At 43.2% G+C, this 22028-nt stretch overlaps 1 long non-coding RNA gene across 1 annotated transcript in view; it reads left to right on the forward strand.

Moving 5' to 3' along the window:
- The window catches only part of LOC142150179 (uncharacterized), a 140847-nt gene that overhangs the window by 13317 nt on the left and 105502 nt on the right, over nt 1-22028 (forward strand). The window contains exon 2 of the long non-coding RNA XR_012691060.1: nt 9710-9884. This is a non-coding gene — a long non-coding RNA (uncharacterized LOC142150179). The remainder of the gene's footprint in view (nt 1-9709; nt 9885-22028) is intronic.

The following is a 22028-nucleotide window of genomic DNA, read 5'->3' on the forward strand; positions in this document are numbered from 1 at the left end:
TCTAAACTATGGTGGTACTGCCTATTCTGAACTATCAGTGGAAGGGATGCCTATTCTAAACTATGGGGAGCTACCTATTGTTTACTGTGGAGGGGCTGCCTATTCTAAATTATGGGTGTGCTGCGTATTCTAAACTATAGGTGGAAGCGCTGCCTATTCTAAACTATGGGGGTCTGCCTATTCTAAACTATGGAGGGGCTGCCTATTCTAAACTATAGTGGGGGCTGCCTATTCTAAACTATTGGAGGGGCTGCCTATATTAAACTACATGGGGGGGCTGCCTATATTAAACTATAGGGGTGCAGTCTATATTAAGTTATAGTGAGTGGGCTGCCTATATTAAACTATAGGGGGTCTGCCCATTTTAAACTAGGGGAGTCTGCCTTTTCTAAACTATGGGAATGTTGCATATTCTAATTTATGGGGAATTCTGCCATATTCTAAAATATATGGAGGGTACTGCATATTCCAAACTATGCTTACTCTAAACTATGGGGTGGGCTGCCTATTCTAAACTATGAGGGATGGCTGTCTGTTCTAAACTATGGGGGTGGGGGCTGCCTACATTAAACTACAGAGGGGCTGCCTATTTTAAACTATACGGGGGGCTGCCAATTTTAAAATGAAAGGGGGGCTGCCTTAACAATGGGGCTGCCTATACTAAACTATGGGGGGGCTGCCTATACTAAATTATGGTGGGCTTTCTTTTCTAAACTACGGGGGGTCTGCCTATTCTAACTATGGCTGGGCTGCCTATTCAAAAATATGGTGGAGGCTGCCTATTATAAACACAATGTTGGGGGGCTACCATTTCTAAACTATGGTTAGATGCCTATTGTAACATATGGGAGGGGGCTGCCTATTCTAAACTATGGGGAATGCTGGCTATTCTAAACTATGGGGGTACCGCCTATTCTAAACTATAGGGGGATGACTATTCTAAACTATGAGGGGGGCTACCTTTTATAAACTATGGAGGGGGCTCAATCTTCTAAACTATGGTTTGCTACATATTCTAAACTATGTGTGATTTTGCTTATTGCAAAATATGGGAGGGGGCTGCCTATTCTAAACTATGGAGGGGGCTGGCTACTATAAACAATGGGGGGGAGGCTGTCTATTTTAAACTATGGGGGATTCTGCCTATTGTAAACTCTGTGAGGGGGGATGCTGCCTATTCTAAACTATTGGGGATTTTGCCTATACTAAACTATAGGGGGGCTTCGTTTTCTAAACTATGGGGGAGCAGGGCTGCCTATACTAAACTATGGGGGGCAGCCTATATTAATCTATAGGGGAGCTGCCTATATTAAACTATTGGGGGGGGGGCTGCCTGTATTAAACTATAGGGGATTGCCTATATTAATCTATGATGGTGCTGCCTATTCTGAACTATCCGTGGAAATGATGCCTATTCTAAACTATGGAAGGGAAGCCTATATTGATCTATATGGGAGCTGCCTATATTAAACTATAGGGGGGTTGCCTACATTAAACTATAGGGAGGGCTGCCTATATTAAACAATAGGGAGGGCTGCCTATATTAAACAATAGGGAGGGCTGCCTATATTAATCTATGGGGGGTCTGTCTATTCTGAACTATCCCTGGAAAAGATGCCTATTCTAATCTATGTGGGGCTACCTATTCTGTACTGTGGAGGCGCTGCCTATTATAAATTATGGGGAAGCTACGTATTCAAAACTATGGGTGGAAGAGCTGCCTATTCTAAACTATGGGGGGCTGCCTATTCTAAACTATGGGAGGCTGCCTATTCTAAACTATGAGGGGCAGACTATTCTAAACTATGGGGGCAGACTATTCTAAACTATAGAGGGGGCTGCCTATATTAAACTATATGGGGTGGCATTCTATATTAAACTAATTTAAATTATATATTCTATATTAAACTATGAGGAGGAGGGCCTGCTATAGTGTGTGAGGGAGTGGGGGGTCCCTGTTCAAAACTATGGTGGGGGCTGCATATTCTAAACTATGGGGGATGCTGCCTATTCTAAGCTATGGGTAATGGCTTCCTATTATAATCTATGGGGAGAGCTGCCTATACTAAACTAAAGGGGGGCTGTCTATAGTAAACTATAGGAGGGCAGCCTATATTAAGCTATAGGGAGTGGGCTGCCTATATTAAATTATAGGAGGGCTGCCTATATTAAACAATATAGGTGGCTGTCTATATTAATTAATAGGGGGGCTTACAGTATAGGAGGGCTGCCTATACTAAACTATGGGGGATGCTGGCTATTCTAAACTATGGGGGGGCTGCCTATTCAAAACTATGGTTTGCTTCCTGTTACAAACTATGGGGATGCTGTCTATTGTAAAGTAAGGGAGGGGGCTGCCTATTCTAAATTACGTGGTGATGCTGGCTGTTCTAAACTATGGGGGGACTGCCTATTCTAAACTATGGGGGGCTGCCTATTTTGAACTATGGGGGGCTACCATTTCTAAAATATGGAGGGGCTCAATTTTCTTATCTATGGTTTGCTGCCTATTCTAAACTATGGGGGATGGCTGCCTATTCTAAACTATGGGGGGACTCCCTTTTCTAAACTATCAGGGGGCTGCATATTCTAAAAAGTGGGAGGGCTGCATATTTTAATCTATGGCGTCTGCCTATTCTAAACTATGGCTGGGGCTGCCTATTCTAAACTATGGGGAATTGCATCCTATTCTCATCTATGGGGGAAGCTGCCTATACTGAACTATGGGGTGGCTGCCTATATTAAACTAAAGGGGAATTGTCTATATTAAACTATAGGGTAATGCCTATATTAACTATAGAGTGGCTGCCTATATTAAACTATAATAATGCTTCCTATATTAACCTATAGGGGACTGCCTATATTAAACTGTATGTGGGCTGCCTATTCTAAACTATGGGGGGGATGCCTACTCTAAACTATGTTGGGGCTGCCTATACTAAACTATGGAGGGCTGCCTATTCTAAACTATGGGGGGCTGCCTATTCTAAACTATGGGGATGTGGCATATTCTAAATTATGGGGGATACTTCCTTATTTTAAAATATGTTGAGGGTGCTGCATATTCCAAACTCTGGTGGGTTGCCTATTCTAAACTGTGCGTGGGCTGCCTAATCAAAACTTTGGTTTGCTGCCTGTTATAAAGTATGGTGGATGTTTCCTATTGTAAAGTATGGGAGAAGGCTGCCTATTCTAAATTATGGAGGATACTGGCTTTTCAAAACTATGGGGGGACAGCCTATTATAAACTATGGGGGGCTGCCTATTCTAAACCATAGGGGGGCTGCCTATTATAAACTATGGGGGTCAACCATTTCTAAACTATGGGGGGGCTCAATATTCTAGACTATGGTTTGCTGCCTATTCTAAACTATGGGGGATGTTGCCTATTTTAAACTATATGGGGGGACTGCAAACTCTAAACAATGGGGGGGTCTCCCTTTTCTAAACTATAAGGGCGCTGAATAATCTAAACTGTGGGAGGGCTACCTATTATAATCTATGGCAGCTGCCTATTCTAAGCTATGGATGGTGCTGCCTATTCTAAACTATGGGGGGGCTGCCTATTGTAACCTATAGGGAGGCTGCCTATATTAAACTATAGGGGAGGCATTCTATTTTAATCTATTTAAATTATAGGGGGGCTGCTTATATTAATCTATAGTGAGGAGGGCCTGCTATAATGTGCATGTTCCTATAATGTATGAGGGAGTGGGGAGGTCTTAATATATTGTGTGATATGAGGGAAGGAAGGGGGGCTGTCTTTATAGTGGGGTTGCCGATGCTAAACTATGGGGTGGCTCCCTATTCAAAACTATGGTGGGGGCTGCATATTCTAAACTATGGGGGATACTGCCTATTCTAAGCTATGGGGAATGGCCTCCTATTCTAATCTATGGGGGGTGCTGCCTATACTAAACTATAGGGGGTTGCCTATATTAAACTTTAGGTGGGCTGTCTATTCTGAACTAGGGGGATGTTGAATATTCTAATTTATGGGAGATACTGCCATATTCTAAAATATGTGGAGGGTGCTGCATATTCCAAACTATGGTGGGCTGCTTACTCTAAACTATGGGGTGAGCTGTCTATTCTAAACTATGAGGGATGGCTGTCTGTTCTAAACTATGGGGGTGGGGACTGCCCACACTAAAATTAGGGGGATGCCTATATTAAACTACACAGGGGCTGCTTATTTTAAACTATACTGGTGGCTGCCAATTATAAAATGAAAGGGGGGCTGCCTGTCTCACGGAAGCACAGTTGTCGATACTCAACGTGGACATTACGATGAAAGAGATAAAGGAGACTATCAAGTCACTTAGAAACTCGGCCGCACCAGGACCAGATGGGCTCACTGCATCGTATTATAAAAAATTTGCGCCTGATATGGCACTGATGCTTCTTTTACTTTTCAGGGCAGTGCAAAATGGGGAAAGCTTCGAGAGGGATACCACCAGAGCACATGTCATTGTTATAGCTAAGGAAGGTGGTGAACCTAGTTAATGTGAGAGCTACAGACCTATCTCTCTGCTGAATGTAGACCTAAAACTATTTGCTAAACTACTTGCGAACAGGCTGGCTCAAGTGATCCCTGCCCTGGTCCATCCTGACCAGGTGGGATTTATTCCTGCTCGACAGGGATCGGACAATACAAGGCGAGCAATCAATCTCATTGAAGCAGCTAACTCGAAGCACACCCCTGCTCTGGTGGTCTCCCTCGACGCAGAAAAGGCCTTTGACAGGGTCTCCTGGCCCTTCATGAGAGCCACTCTTGAGGTAATGGGCTTTGAGGGTCAATTTATGACTAGGCTAGCTTCTTTGTACTTCAATACCTCTGCTACTGTATGGGCTAATGGAGCTGCATCGCCGGTGTTACAAATTGCTAATGGCACTCGACAAGGATGTCCGCTCTCCCCTCTATTGTTCGCCCTAATGATGGAACCTTTAGCCTCTCGAGTTCAGACCAATGAAGCAATCACAGGAATCCAAGCGGTCAAGACCGATTATAAGATCTCCTTATATGCGGATGATGTCTTACTGACAGTGACCCCTTACCTCCCTCCTTTCCATACAGAAAGAACTTAGTTGTCTAACTTTAAAATCAATATGGACAAATATGAAATCCTGTCTCTTAACTTAACGCCCCACCTCCTGGAATCTCTGAAACGGCAAACGAATTTTAGATGGCAACCGGACAAACTGAAATATTTGGGAATCTACTTGACAAGTCAATGCAGTCAGCTAAATACAGCTAATTTTCCTTGGCTCTTGAGTGTTCTTAAACAAGACCTTGAGAAATGGGATAAGCTATATATCTCTTGGTTAGGTCGCATGACAGCGGTAAAGATGAATCTAATAGCACAAATTCTCTATCTATTTCAGACGGTCCCTATGCGGGTCCCCTCATTGGCACTAAAAACCCTTCAGAAACAAGTTGCGCAGTTTGTTTGGGCAGGTAAACGACCACGGGTCCAAGCTCGCACGCTTCATCGTCGGACCTCGGAGGGTGGACTGGGTCTTCCAAATATTTCTAAGTACTACATTGCTGCACACCTGACCCAGCTAGTTCTATTTCACTCTTCGCCTTCACTAGTGTCTAAGTCAGCAAATTGGATAAAGTCATTTCAATTAAAGTCTAGCAAACTTGGTTGTCTTTGTCTGAAAAGATGCGTACGGTACGCATCGACGTACAAGGGCACGCTACGGCGTGAAAGGGCGTACGCATCCACTACACGTGGCAGCAACAGTAATTGGTCTTTTACCATATATTTGCACAAACACGCATACTTATAAAATAGTACACATTAATGGTAGTTGCAACACATAGTCAGTTATGTCGAAATATAGTAGTATTTATATTTTATATCAGAGTTACATGCATATTAGTGAAATACACGGAACGGGTTAAAGGAATAACATCATGAGTGGTATCATAATGAACCTTGTTACATATCCTACTGTTTGCTTCACTCTGCGAGGGAATCGCAGAGTGCATACGCAAGTTATGAATGATAGGGAATTATGAACTACTTAAGACTAAGGAATCCTGGCGGGAAGAGCAGAGCATACCCCCTGCAGAGATGACCCCCTCCTTTGGATTCCTTAGGATGAACCAGCCAATGATTGACGACCCCTTGGACATTCCTGAGACCCGGACCAATAGATGCAAGCTATACCATCTTCATTGTATTACTGTATTTGATTGTGTATATAAGCAGCAGCTTGTGATCCAGAGTGCAGACATCTTGTCCCCAGACTTCAGGATTGAATGACTGCACTGGATCCAGAGCGCCTGCGATAAGTAATGGCTGTATTTACTATTACTTCGCTTGAACATATTTATTCTACTATTTGCGAATAAATCTTTGTGCTTTGGAAACACAACTCGAGGTTCGACAATCGTTATTGGTTAGCGACAATACGCACATAACACTAGCCTATGGGCTGACATAGAGGCAAATACCATACAGTTGCTTTCGCCATACACCCTTTTGTGGATTCCAATTAAACATCGTCCACCACTCCTTTTGCTTCCATCTTCTACTCGTTTCTCCCTCCAGATTTGGGACTATAGTACTCGCGCCTTTCAATTATTAGCTAATCCTGAAATTATGTTTCCATTGTGGAACAACCCGTCCTTTCCCCCTGGACAGCCAAAATCCTTTTCTCAATACTGGTTTAATCGCGGGCTCTGGTTTATGACAGATATCGCACCCATGCAAATCTTTCCGGAATTTGCAGATTTGCAGAGAATACACAACATCCCCCATAAATGTTTCTATTAATATCTTCAACTAAGGCATTTATTTCAATCTCTCTTAGCGTTTAAAACACTCTACCAATTAACCCCTTTGGAAACTTTTTGTCAGAATAGGTCTCAACCGACCGGTTTAATTTCAACATTTTATAGTCTTGTGGCATTTCATCAACCTATTAAGGATCGATACGAGCTGAAGTGGAAAGAAGACTTGGGAATTTAACTAGAAATTGATGATTGGGCCGAAATCAGGACCCGAATCGCTAAAAGCTCTATTTTCGTGAGGACTAAAGAGAATGCATATAAGCTACTTTATAGATGGTACCTGGTCCCCACTCATCTCAAAGCTATATTCCCAGATGCACCCAATTCCTGTTGGAGGTCCTGTGGGCAAGAAGGCTCTTTGTTACACATTTAGTGGTCTTGTCCTAAGATGGTCAGATTTTGGCAAAAGGTACATAACTTAATCCTTAGAGTAACCTCGATACAAATCCCTCCATGTCCTTCTTATTCGCTTCTGCTCTTAGTAGGTTACTGCTTTGAGTCTTTAAACTTCTTCCATCTCTGTGTCTCTGTGTATCGGCTTCAAGATCCAGGTTTGATGCAGGTTCTGAGTTACCCGGGGCCAGTTCCAAGCTTATACAGCTCAGGAGGTGGGCACCCCTGATAATCCGGTGCCTGAGTTCTGAGCCTTCTCAGTCCCAGTTTTGGTACTATAGTCTTCTGAGTTTCTGGATCCTTGCGGGTACTGAGTCTCTGTTCGTGGGTTCAGTCCCTCTGTTCCTACGTCCAGGTTCCAGTCCACCAAGTCCAGATTCCAGTTGCTTATTCCAATGTGGAATCCAGTCCAGCATTCCTCCTCCTGACATCTGGCATATACAAAAAGAGCACATACTCTCTTTCTGAGCAAGATCTTCATCCAGCCTCCTAGTTTCCACTTCATCCCTGTCTCAGGACCCTTCGTCCCAAGACGGATCCCAGAAACCCTATTGGCGTGACAATACCTTTGTTTCACAACCCATCAGATGCCCAGTGATGAGGAGCTCATTGCTTGGGTCATTACACCCCGGGGACTTTGGCTCAGCTCCATGAGAAGAGACCTGCATTTAAAAGCGCTCTCTGCCCTCAGATCCAGGGTAAAATGTTTTAACTGCTTCTGGACAACTTAATAGAAATGCCTTACATTGCAAAGTCAGATGGAAATGGAAGTACATCAATGTTGTTTGAGACAGAGAATCCATTTGGTAAAAATACATTTAAAAGGCTTATCAGTGGTCGGTATTCCTGGAGCTCATATTCTTCAGGTAGATTGGCTTAGTCACCATTATGTGGACAACATGATGGCAACTTTCTGCAACAGGAAAATTCAGAATTCCTCACATGGGTTGCGTGTTCAATGTCTCACCCTTGGGACTTTATCTTCTTTTTATTATTTTCACAGTTGTCTTTTCACCAGTGGGTGGGTGTTTTAGCAGTGTGGTAGTTCCATTTTGGCCTTGTAGATTAGACACATGTCACACAGACAGTCAGGACAGGACGAACGATGAGTGGAAGACAGATGAGAAGGGAGAAGTAAGACAGTGGACACCAGGTCTCCCTAAGAGCAGATTGCCTCTGTCCACCTTTAATCCGGCTCTGCCTTCCTGAATCACTCTGGACACAAGTCAAGGAAAAGTTAAAGTGCACCCTGAGCTCATAAGTCCATATGCACTGCACACCCTGTAACGCATCCAGCATTACTCAAGTACAGACCCGACCCCGGTGACGGCAGATGGGGTCACTAGGGGGATGTGGGTCTGTAGAGCTATCAGTTCTATTACCATGCACCCTGGGAGCTAGGAAAGTGCATATAAAAAGATCAACTAGAAGTCTGGGGGGCATATATGAGTGAAGGAAAAAAGGGAAAACAGTTTGAATTAGTGAATCCCCTTTAATATGGCACAAGCAGCACAGTTTTATAGGTTACAAAACTTGGAATACAAGTCTGCACTGAATAATTAACAAAAACTTTCAAACTTGCAAATTTCAGGTGTAAACCATGAAGTCTAACACTTTAAAACTGTCATGTGTTCAGGATACCCTCTATTCTTTTACAGTAACAGATAGTGTTTTGGGTTATCCCCAATTATGATGCATGAAAATATTGATAACCATGAGAAGACATCATTACTAGTAGTAACGTTTTATACAGTAGACTCTTTTTTACCCTTATTTTACCTGTTATTCCTTTAAGTGTGATTTAAAACCAGTAGAAAGCATTTTCATAATCATAAGACTTTCTTACTCTCAGTAAATATGTCAGATGCCGTCCTTGCACTTCTCCTAGGTGCCGGGGAACGGACCCCTGTCTTAATTCCTTCTCGCATCCTGTTGCCTAGCAACGGGACACTCTTACGTATTCAGCACTCTCGCAGCACCTGCATGTGCATTCGAGCCGCGTCCCATTGCTATGCATCGGGGCATTTGTTTTGTGGCTCAGAAATCACTCTCCTTCTACAAGGGCTCACTTCCTCTTATATTAGGACCCCACTTTCACCAATGCCTCGCCAGCATTTTGGGTCACCAATCTCCAGCGTTCCTGTGTCCTGTTCCCTGCTCCTATTGTTTGCTGTTTTGGATTCTGACCCTTGGCTTGTCTTGTGACTATCCTCCTGCTCAAGTGATTCTGTACTATATTGTCCGAGTGGTTCCTGAATTTGGCTACCTCTGACCACTCTCCTGTATTTTCCCTTTTGTTCCTCGCCATTGCTGGATTGTACCCAGGTCTTCTGCTATTCCTCTACATACTCCATTGCACTGGTGACTAACTGGGAGAACAGCGACCTGCGCACCTTACATAGCCAAGCCCATACCTCCTTGCACTTGTCCCTTATTAAATGTGAATGTGAATTATTTAATGCCAAGGCTGGTTGGAGTTTTCTAAATGTCATATACCCTTTCTTTTTCCAGATAGGACTCCCAACATTGCAGGATCCAGACAAGCAGCAACCCATGTCCAAAATTTGTAAAGCGCAAGTCACGTGCACCTTCAAGAGTTGCACACGTCATGACGTTGCGATGCTGGCAGCATCCAGGAGCTGCGAGGGCCAAGCCCAGCCGACCACAGAGAGGAGATGAAGTAAAGGTAAGTCACATTTACTTTATTTTATTGTAATTTTTTTTTTTGCTTTTTTTTTCAAACTTGACAATGTTCCTTTTTTCAGGGGGTTAGCCTGTTCTTGGCATAATATGAATTGGGGACAGTACTCTGTGGCATAATATTGTTTGGGGGCATTAATCTGTGGCATAATATTGTTTGGGGGCACTACTCTGTGGCATAATATTGTTTTGGGGCCTAATTTGTAACATAATATGATTTGGAGACATTATTGTGGGGCACAATATGATTTGTGGCATAAATTGAACTGGGGCACTATTGTATGACATAATATGATTTGGGGGCATCACTGTGTGGCAAAATATGATTTGTGGCATAAATTGAACAATGTGGCATAAATTGAACTGGGACACTACTGTGTGGCATAATATGAACGTTTATTTGTTGGTTCCATTATTAATATATATATATATATATATATATATATATATATATATATATATATATACACACATATGTAGACAAAAAAAACAGGGATACTCTGCACTCTCCAAACACATAGTTAATGCTGAACTAAATACTGTTCTATATTAAAGACAGGGAATGTTAGTTCCACATATTGCAGTATATGTTAAGCTGACCAACTCACGCCAAAGTCTTCCCATTCTGGTCAGTCCTAACATGATCAAATGCTATGTTATTTTATCTGGACTTAAGGCTTACCTGCACACAGCTTTTAAAATGTGTCTGTTTCATTATAACATTACACACTTTCCACTACGTATGTGGTGCTTTTAGGGCACAAGAGACAAATACATATCCCCATGTTTCTCTTGTGTTCTTGAGTCTGTACCTAATTCATCTAAATAAATATGCAAGTGTTGGAGCATTCTCTACTCTTAGTAATATATTTTCTATATTTAATTTTACTACACCTTATTATAATAGTGCATAGGTGTTTGTATCTTTAGAGCTGCTCTACCACCTAGGGCTAGATTTACTAAGCTGCGGGTTTCAAAAAGTGGGGATGTTGCCTATAGCAACCAATCAGATTCTAGCTTTCATTTATTTAGTACCTTCTACAAAATGATAGCTAGAATCTGATTGGTTGCTATAGGCAACATCCCCACTTTTTCAAACCCTCAGCTTAGTAGATCTAGCCCCTGGTCTCTCCTAGCTAGATCCCAGTATGTACCATATTTCTCATGACTTATCTGCTCCTCTTACAGCCCCAGCCAAAACATGGACAGGGCTGGTATGTGAGCGGGAGGACCAATCACAAGCTGCCATCAAGAAATGGCAGTTTGTGATTGTTCACTCCACTAACTCATTCCCTCCGCTGCCATATTAGGTTAGTTAATAAAATCAATTTATATGGAAATACAGCTGCATGTAGCCGTGTAGCCGCTCCAGTTGTGGGGTGGGGCACTACCACCTTTTATTAGGTGTACTGTAGCTTTAATGATTTGTTTTTCTCATACTGTCATGTGACCACTCACTGGCAGTTTAGAATCCAGGTGCATCATTTAAATGATGACAGTTACACACTTCTGGTTGATCAGCGAGAGAGGACAGACGTCTGCTGACCGCTCTCCAGCATCTCTAGAACGCAACAAAGTTGGATAGATAGTAGAATAATCTGATCATTCGGCCGACCAGTGAGACACAAGGAAACAGACTTCTGTTTCCTCATACTTCATCTCACAGCGATATGCCGGGGAAAAGGAAAAGGAAATCCTCCTCTACTGATGGAGTGGACCAAAAGAAATGTAGAAAAGCCGGCAGAATAATAGGGATAGATCAGTTTTCTAGGAAGCGCTGCCTGGCTTGGTTTCAGGAGTACGCAGGATCGGAGGACGTTATTGGGCCCAAAGGCATACAAGAGTTTTGTGAGGAAGTTGGGATTGAAGCCCAAGATATGAACATGTTGGCTCTGAACTATTTACTAGAGCCTAAGAAAAAGGGCTGTATCAGAAAGGAGGAATGGTTACACGGGATGACCCTGTTACAGTGTGACCTTCCTGAGAAGTTACAGGGAAAATGTCAATATCTTTGCACTCAGCTCACATACTACATAATTTATAAGGCTTTCTATCAGTTTGTTTCACATTTTGCAAGGGACCTAGAGCAGCGAGGTCTGGAATGTGATAAAGCAAGATCCATATTTTTAACAATGATGAGAAGTACATGGCCTTTAGCTACCACCTTTTCCAAGTTTGTTGAGCAGTGCAGATCTAGATATATGGATAAAGAACTGTGGTGTATCCTGCTAGACTTTACATTCAATTTTGGTGAAGACATCAACAATTACGATGAGAATGGATTTTGGCCCGCTTACCTTAGCGATGTACAGGAGTCGTATATATTAATATTAAACCTTCTGTAAATATAGAAAGATCTGTTTAGGAAGCAACCAATGAACTTTTAAAACCCCTAACCAGGGGCCAATTGGGCGTAGGACATACCGGGAAGATTCCCAAAGGCCGCCTCATATATGGCTTTTTTGTTATCTAATTTTTTTTTCTCGCCAGGGGGTGTCTGCCTGATGTGAGGAGCGACTCCAGCCAACTCAATTAAAGATAAGTGAGTAGGGGGGGACCTGCCTTTTCTAAACGAAGGGGGGGCTGACTATTCTAAACTATGGGGGGCTGCCTATTCTAAACTATGGGGGGTACTGTCTATTCTAAACTATGGGAGGGGCAGCCTATTTTAAACTATAGGGGGTACTGTCTATTCTAAACTATGGGAGGGGCTGACTATTCTAAACTATGGGGGGGCTGCCTATACTAAACTATGGGGGGTACTGTCTATTCTAAACTATGGGGGGGCTACCTATTCTAAACTATGGGGGGTACTGTCTATTCTAAACTATGGGAGGGGCTGCCTATTCTAAACTATAGGGGGTACTGTCTATTCTAAACTATGGGAGGGGCTGCCTATTCTAAATTATGTGTGGTACTGTCTATTCTAAACTATGGGAGGGGTTGCCTATTATAAACTATAGGGGGTACTGTCTATTCTAAACGATGGGGGGTACTGTCTATTCTAAACTATGGGAGGGGCTGCCTATTCTAAACTATGGGAGGGGCTGACTATTCTAAACTATGGAGGGGCTGCCTATACTAAACTATGAGGGGGCTGCATATACTAAAATATGGGGGGCTACCTATACTAAACTAAAGGGGGCTACCTATACTAAACTATGGGGGGGCTGAGTATACTAAAGGGGGCTACTTATACTAAACTATGATGGGTTGACTATACTAAACTATATTTGCCTGATGTGAGAAGCAATGCTGGCCTGCTCAATTAAAGGTAAGTAAGTAGCCAGGAGACCTGCCTATTCTAACCTATGGGAAATGCTGCCTATACTAAAATATGGGGGGCTAAATATTCTAAACTATAACAGGGGCTGCCTATTCTAAACTATAGGGGGGATGCCTATATTAAACTACGTGGGGCTGACTATACTAAACTATGGGGGGCTATCTATTCTAAACTATGTGGGCTTGCTATGTGGGCAGCACGGTGGCTTAGTGGTTAGCACTTCTGCCTCACAGCATTTGGGTCATGAGTTCGATTCCCAACCATGGCCTTATCTGTGTGGAGTTTGTATGTTCTCCCCGTGTTTGCGTGGGTTTCCTCCGGGTGCTCCGGTTTCCTCCCACACTCCAAAAACATACTGGTAGGTTAAGTGGCTTCTATTAAATTGCCCTTAGTCTCTCTCAATCTGTGTGTGTGTATGTTAGGGGATTTAGATTATAAGCTCCAATGGGGCAGTGACTAGCTGCCTATTCAAAATGATGGGGAGGGCTGCCTATACTAAACTGTGAGGGGATGCCTATACTAAAATATAGGGGGGCTGTCTGTTCTAAACTATAGGGGGACTACCTATTCTAAACTAAAAGGGGGCGGCTGCCTATTCTAAACTATGGGAAATGGCTGCCTATTCTAAACTACTGGGGGGAGCTGCCTATTCTAACTTATTGGGGGGCACGGCTGCCTATATTAAATTTAAAGAGGGGCAGCCTATATTTAATTATAGGGGGGCTTCCTAAATTAAAATATACAGGGGCTGCCTATATTAAACTATATGGAGGGGGGCTGCTATAATGTGTGAGGGAAAAGGGTTGTATGCTGTATAATGTGTGAGGTAGTGGGGGATCTTAATATATTGTGATATGAGGGAAGGGAGGGGGGCTGTCTTAATAGTCTTAATAGTGGGGCTGCCTATTCTAAAATATGGGCGGGCTGCCTATTCAATACTATGGTAGGGGCTGCTTATTCTAAATACAATGTGAGGGGGCTACATTTTCTAAACCATTGGGTGGCTATCTATTCTAAACTATGTGGGTTTGCTATGTGGGCAGCACGGTGGCTTAGTGGTTAGCACTTCTGCCTCACAGCACTTGGGTCATGAGTTCGATTCCCAACCATGGCCTTATCTGTGTGGAGTTTGTATGTTCTCCCCGTGTTTGCGTGGGTTTCCTCCGAGTGCTCCGGTTTCCTCCCACACTCCAAAAACATACTGGTAGGTTAATTGGCTTCTATTAAATTGCCCTTAGTATCTCTCAATCTGTGTGTGTGTATGTTAGGGGATTTAGATTATAAGGTCCAATGGGGCAGTGACTAGCTGCCTATTCAAAATGATGTGGAGGGCTGCCTATACTAAACTATGAGGGGATGCCTATTATAAACTAAGGTTTGCTGCCTAATATGAACTATGGGGGATGCTGCCTATTATAAAGTATGGGAGGGGACTGTCTATTCTAAATTATGGTGGGGCTGCCTATACTATACTATGGAGGGCTGCCTATTCTAAACTATGGGGAAGCTTCTTGTTTTAAACTATGAGGGGCTGCCTATTCTAAACTATATGGGATGGCTGCCTATGCTAAACTACGGGGGGGGGCTGCCTATTTTAATCTATATGGGGGGCTGCCAATTTTAAAGTATAGAGGGGGCTGCCTATATTAAACTATAGTGGGGGCTGTCTATAGTAATCTATAGAGGTGCAGTCTATATTAAGCTATAGTGAGTGGGCTGCCTATTTTAAACTATAGCGGGGCTGCCTATTCTAAACTATGGGGGCACTGCCTTATCTAAAGTATGGGCGATCTGAATATTCTAAATTATGGGGGATGCTGCCTATTCTAAACTATGGGGGGGGCAGCCTATATTAAACTATAGGGAGGCTGAATATATTAAACTATAGGTGGGGCTACCTATATTAAACTATAGGTTGGGCTGCCTATATTAAACTATTGGGGGGCTGCCTATTTTAAACTATTGGGGGCTGCCTATTTTAAACTATAGGGGGCTGCCTATTCTAAACTAAAGTGGGGGCTGCCTATCCTAAACTATAGTGGATGCTCCCTATACTAAACTATAGGGGGACTGCCTATATTAAACTCTAGGGGAGGCTTTCTATATTAAACTATTTAAACTATAGGCGGCTGCTTATATTAAACTATAGGGAAGAGGGCCTGCTATAATGTGTGAGGGAAAAGAGGTGTATGTTGCTATAATGTGTGAGGGAGTGCGTTGTCTTAATATATTGTTTGATATGAGGGAAGGGAGGGGGGCTGTCTTAATAGTGGGTCTGCCTATTCTAAATTATGGTGGGGCTGCCAATTCTAAACTATGTGGGGGGATGACTGTTCTGAACTATGAGGGGCTACCATTTCTAAACTATGGGGGGGGGCTCAATATTCTAAACTATGGTTTGCTGCCTATTCTAAACTATGGGTGATGTTACCTATTGTAATCTTTGGGAGGGGGCTGCCTATTCTAAACTATGTGTGGGTACTGCATATTCTAATCTATGGGGGGACTCCCTTTTCAAAACTATTGGGGGCTGTCTATTCTAACCTATAGGGTGAGACTGCCTATTCTAAACTATAGTGGGGCTGCCTATTTTATACTATGGGGGGCTGCCTATTCTATACTATGGGGGATGGCTGTCTATTCTAACCTATAGGGTGAGACTGCCTATTCTAAACTATAGAGGGGTTGCCTTGGTAAACTATAGGGGGACTGCTTATTCTAACCTATGGGGGATGCTGCCTATTCTAAGCTATGGAGAATGGCTTTCTATTCTAATCTATGGGGGGAGCTGCCTATACTAAACTATAGGGGGATGCCTATTTTAATCTATACGGTGGACTGCCAATTTTAAACTGAAAGGGTTCTGCCGATATTAAACTATAGTGGGGGTTGTCTATAGTAAACTATAGGGGTGCAGTCTATATTAAGCTATAGGGAGTGGGCTGCCTACATTAAACATTAAACTTTAGGGGGGCTTCCTTTTCTAAACTATGGGGGGTTGCCTATTCTAAACTATGGGAGGGGCTGACTATTCTAAACTATGGGGGGGCTGCCTATACTAAACTATGAGGGGGCTGCATATACTAAAATATGGGGGGCTACCTATACTAAACTAAAGGGGGCTACCTATACTAAACTATAGGGGGGCTGAGTATACTAAAGGAGGCTACTTATACTAAACTATGGGGGGTTGACTATACTAAACTATATTTGCCTGATGTGAGAAGCAATGCTGGCCTGCTCAATTAAAGGTAAGTTAGTAGCCAGGAGACCTGCCTATTCTAACCTATGGGAAATGCTGCCTATACTAAAATATGTGGGGCTGAATATTCTAAACTATAGGGGAACTACCTATTCTAAACTAAAAGGGGGCGGCTGCCTATTCTAAACTATGGGGAATGGCTGCCTATTCTAAACTACTGGGGGGAGCTGCCTATTCTAACTTATTGGGGGGCACGGCTGCCTATATTAAACTAAAGAGGGGCAGCCTATATTTATTAAACTAAAGAGGGGCAGCCTATATTTAATTATAGGGGGGCTTCCTAAATTAAAGTTTACAGGGGCTGCCTATATTAAACTATATGGAGTGGGGCTGCTATAATGTGTGAGGGAAAAGGGTTGTATGTTGTATAATGTGTGAGGTAGTGGGGGATCTTAATATATTGTGATATGAGGGAAGGGAGGGGGGCTGTCTTAATAGTCTTAATAGTGGGGCTGCCTATTCTAAAATATGGGCGGGCTGCCTATTCAATACTATGGTAGGGGCTGCTTATTCTAAATACAATGTGAGGGGGCTACATTTTCTAAACCATTGGGGGGCTATCTATTCTAAACTATGTGGGTTTGCTATGTGGGCAGCACGGTGGCTTAGTGGTTAGCACTTCTGCCTCACAGCACTTGGGTCATGAGTTCGATTCCCAACCATGGCCTTATCTGTGTGGAGTTTGTATGTTCTCCCCGTGTTTGCGTGGGTTTCCTCCGGGTGCTCCGGTTTCCTCCCACACTCCAAAAACATACTGGTAGGTTAAGTGGCTTCTATTAAATTGCCCTTAGTCTCTCTCAATCTGTGTGTGTGTATGTTAGGGGATTTAGATTATAAGCTCCAATGGGGCAGTGACTAGCTGCCTATTCAAAATGATGGGGAGGGCTGCCTATACTAAACTGTGAGGGGATGCCTATACTAAAATATAGGGGGGCTGTCTGTTCTAAACTATAGGGGGACTACCTATTCTAAACTAAAAGGGGGCGGCTGCCTATTCTAAACTATGGGAAATGGCTGCCTATTCTAAACTACTGGGGGGAGCTGCCTATTCTAACTTATTGGGGGGCACGGCTGCCTATATTAAATTTAAAGAGGGGCAGCCTATATTTAATTATAGGGGGGCTTCCTAAATTAAAATATACAGGGGCTGCCTATATTAAACTATATGGAGGGGGGCTGCTATAATGTGTGAGGGAAAAGGGTTGTATGCTGTATAATGTGTGAGGTAGTGGGGGATCTTAATATATTGTGATATGAGGGAAGGGAGGGGGGCTGTCTTAATAGTCTTAATAGTGGGGCTGCCTATTCTAAAATATGGGCGGGCTGCCTATTCAATACTATGGTAGGGGCTGCTTATTCTAAATACAATGTGAGGGGGCTACATTTTCTAAACCATTGGGTGGCTATCTATTCTAAACTATGTGGGTTTGCTATGTGGGCAGCACGGTGGCTTAGTGGTTAGCAATTCTGCCTCACAGCACTTGGGTCATGAGTTCGATTCCCAACCATGGCCTTATCTGTGTGGAGTTTGTATGTTCTCCCCGTGTTTGCGTGGGTTTCCTCCGAGTGCTCCGGTTTCCTCCCACACTCCAAAAACATACTGGTAGGTTAATTGGCTTCTATTAAATTGCCCTTAGTCTCTCTCAATCTGTGTGTGTGTATGTTAGGGGATTTAGATTATAAGGTCCAATGGGGCAATGACTAGCTGCCTATTCAAAATGATGTGGAGGGCTGCCTATACTAAACTATGAGGGGATGCCTATTATAAACTAAGGTTTGCTGCCTAATATGAACTATGGGGGATGCTGCCTATTATAAAGTATGGGAGGGGACTGTCTATTCTAAATTATGGTGGGGCTGCCTATACTATACTATGGAGGGCTGCCTATTCTAAACTATGGGGAAGCTTCTTGTTTTAAACTATGAGGGGCTGCCTATTCTAAACTATATGGGATGGCTGCCTATGCTAAACTACGGGGGGGGCTGCCTATTTTAATCTATATGGGGGGCTGCCAATTTTAAAGTATAGAGGGGGCTGCCTATATTAAACTATAGTGGGGGCTGTCTATAGTAATCTATAGAGGTGCAGTCTATATTAAGCTATAGTGAGTGGGCTGCCTATTTTAAACTATAGCGGGGCTGCCTATTCTAAACTATGGGGGCACTGCCTTATCTAAAGTATGGGCAATCTGAATATTCTAAATTATGGGGGATGCTGCCTATTCTAAACTATGGGGGGGCAGCCTATATTAAACTATAGGGGGGCTGAATATATTAAACTATAGGTGGGGCTACCTATATTAAACTATAGGTTGGGCTGCCTATATTAAACTATTGGGGGGCTGCCTATTTTAAACTATTGGGGGCTGCCTATTTTAAACTATAGGGGGCTGCCTATTCTAAACTAAAGTGGGGGCTGCCTATCCTAAACTATAGTGGGGGCTCCCTATACTAAACTATAGGGGGACTGCCTATATTAAACTCTAGGGGAGGCTTTCTATATTAAACTATTTAAACTATAGGCGGCTGCTTATATTAAACTATAGGGAAGAGGGCCTGCTATAATGTGTGAGGGAAAAGGGGTGTATGTTGCTATAATGTGTGAGGGAGTGCGGTGTCTTAATATATTGTTTGATATGAGGGAAGGGAGGGGGGCTGTCTTAATAGTGGGTCTGCCTATTCTAAATTATGGTGGGGCTGCCAATTCTAAACTATGTGGGGGGATGACTGTTCTGAACTATGAGGGGCTAACATTTCTAAACTATGGGGAGGGGGTCAATATTCTAAACTATGGTTTGCTGCCTATTCTAAACTATGGGTGATGTTACCTATTGTAATCTTTGGGAGGGGGCTGCCTATTCTAAACTATGTGTGGGTACTGCATATTCTAATCTATGGGGGGACTCCCTTTTCAAAACTATTGGGGGCTGTCTATTCTAACCTATAGGGTGAGACTGCCTATTCTAAACTATAGTGGGGCTGCCTATTTTATACTATGGGGGGCTGCCTATTCTATACTATGGGGGATGGCTGTCTATTCTAACCTATAGGGTGAGACTGCCTATTCTAAACTATAGAGGGGTTGCCTTGGTAAACTATAGGGGGACTGCTTATTCTAACCTATGGGGGATGCTGCCTATTCTAAGCTATGGAGAATGGCTTTCTATTCTAATCTATGGGGGGAGCTGCCTATACTAAACTATAGGGGGATGCCTATTTTAATCTATACGGTGGACTGCCAATTTTAAACTGAAAGGGTTCTGCCGATATTAAACTATAGTGGGGGTTGTCTATAGTAAACTATAGGGGTGCAGTCTATATTAAGCTATAGGGAGTGGGCTGCCTACATTAAACATTAAACTTTAGGGGGGCTTCCTTTTCTAAACTATGGGGGGTTGCCTATTCTAAACTATGGGAGGGGCTGACTATTCTAAACTATGGGGGGGCTGCCTATACTAAACTATGAGGGGGCTGCATATACTAAAATATGGGGGGCTACCTATACTAAACTAAAGGGGGCTACCTATACTAAACTATGGGGGGGCTGAGTATACTAAAGGAGGCTACTTATACTAAACTATGGGGGGTTGACTATACTAAACTATATTTGCCTGATGTGAGAAGCAATGCTGGCCTGCTCAATTAAAGGTAAGTGAGTAGCCAGGAGACCTGCCTATTCTAACCTATGGGAAATGCTGCCTATACTAAAATATGTGGGGCTGAATATTCTAAACTATAGGGGAACTACCTATTCTAAACTAAAAGGGGGCGGCTGCCTATTCTAAACTATGGGGAATGGCTGCCTATTCTAAACTACTGGGGGGAGCTGCCTATTCTAACTTATTGGGGGGCACGGCTGCCTATATTAAACTAAAGAGGGGCAGCCTATATTTATTAAACTAAAGAGGGGCAGCCTATATTTAATTATAGGGGGGCTTCCTAAATTAAAGTATACAGGGGCTGCCTATATTAAACTATATGGAGTGGGGCTGCTATAATGTGTGAGGGAAAAGGGTTGTATGTTGTATAATGTGTGAGGTAGTGGGGGATCTTAATATATTGTGATATGAGGGAAGGGAGGGGGGCTGTCTTAATAGTCTTAATAGTGGGGCTGCCTATTCTAAAATATGGGCGGGCTGCCTATTCAATACTATGGTAGGGGCTGCTTATTCTAAATACAATGTGAGGGGGCTACATTTTCTAAACCATTGGGGGGCTATCTATTCTAAACTATGTGGGTTTGCTATGTGGGCAGCACGGTGGCTTAGTGGTTAGCACTTCTGCCTCACAGCACTTGGGTCATGAGTTCGATTCCCAACCATGGCCTTATCTGTGTGGAGTTTGTATGTTCTCCCCGTGTTTGCGTGGGTTTCCTCCGGGTGCTCCGGTTTCCTCCCACACTCCAAAAACATACTGGTAGGTTAATTGGCTTCTATTAAATTGCCCTTAGTCTCTCTCAATCTGTGTGTGTGTATGTTAGGGGATTTAGATTATAAGCTCCAATGGGGCAGTGACTAGCTGCCTATTCAAAATGATTTGGAGGGCTGCCTATACTAAACTATGAGGGGATGCCTATAGTAAAATATGGGGGGCTGCCTGTTCTAAACTATGGGGGGCTGCCTATTCTAAACACAATATGTGGGGCTGCCTATTGTAAAGTATAAGAGGGTAATGCCTATTCTAAACTATGGGGAATGGCTGCCTATTCTAAACTACCGGGGGGGGCTGCCTATTGTAACTTATTGGGGGGCACGGCTGCCTATATTAAACTAAAGAGGGGCTGCCTATATTTAATTATAGGGGGCTTCCTAAATTAAAGTATACAGGGGCTGCCTATATTAAACTATATGGAGGGGGGGCTGCTATAATGTGTGAGGGAAAAAGGGTGTATGTTGTATAATGTGTGAGGTAGTGGGGAATCTTAATATATTGTGTGATATGAGGGAAGGGAGGGGGGCTGTCTTAATAGTCTTAATAGTGGGGCTGCCTATTCTAAAATTATGGGCGGGCTGCCTATTCAATACTATGGTAGGGGCTGCTTATTCTAAATACAATGTGAGGGGGCTACATTTTCTAAACTATGGGGGGGCTGCCTATTATAAACTAAGGTTTGCTGCCTATTATGAACTCTGGGGGATGCTGCATATTATAAAGTATGGGAGGGGACTGTCTATTCTAAATTATGGTGGGGCTGCCTATACTATACTATGGAGGGCTGCCTATTCTAAACTATGGGGAGCTTCTTGTTTTAAACTATGAGGGGCTGCCTATTCTAAACTATATGGGATGGCTGCCTATGCTAAACTACGGGGGGGGGGGGCTGCCTATTTTAATCTATACGGGGGCTGCCAATTTTAAACTATAGTGGGGGCTGCCTATATTAAACTATAGTGGGGGCTGTCTATAGTAATCTATAGGGGTGCAGTCTATATTAAGCTATAGTGAGTGGGCTGCCTATTTTAAACTATAGCGGGGCTGCCTATTCTAAACTATGGGGGCACTGCTTTATCTAAACTATGGGGGAGCTGAATATTCTAACTTATGGGGATGCTGCCTATTCTAAACTATGGGGGGGGCAGCCT

Source organism: Mixophyes fleayi, chromosome 4 (assembly GCF_038048845.1).
Source record: "Mixophyes fleayi isolate aMixFle1 chromosome 4, aMixFle1.hap1, whole genome shotgun sequence".
NCBI classification, from domain to species: domain Eukaryota; kingdom Metazoa; phylum Chordata; class Amphibia; order Anura; family Limnodynastidae; genus Mixophyes; species Mixophyes fleayi.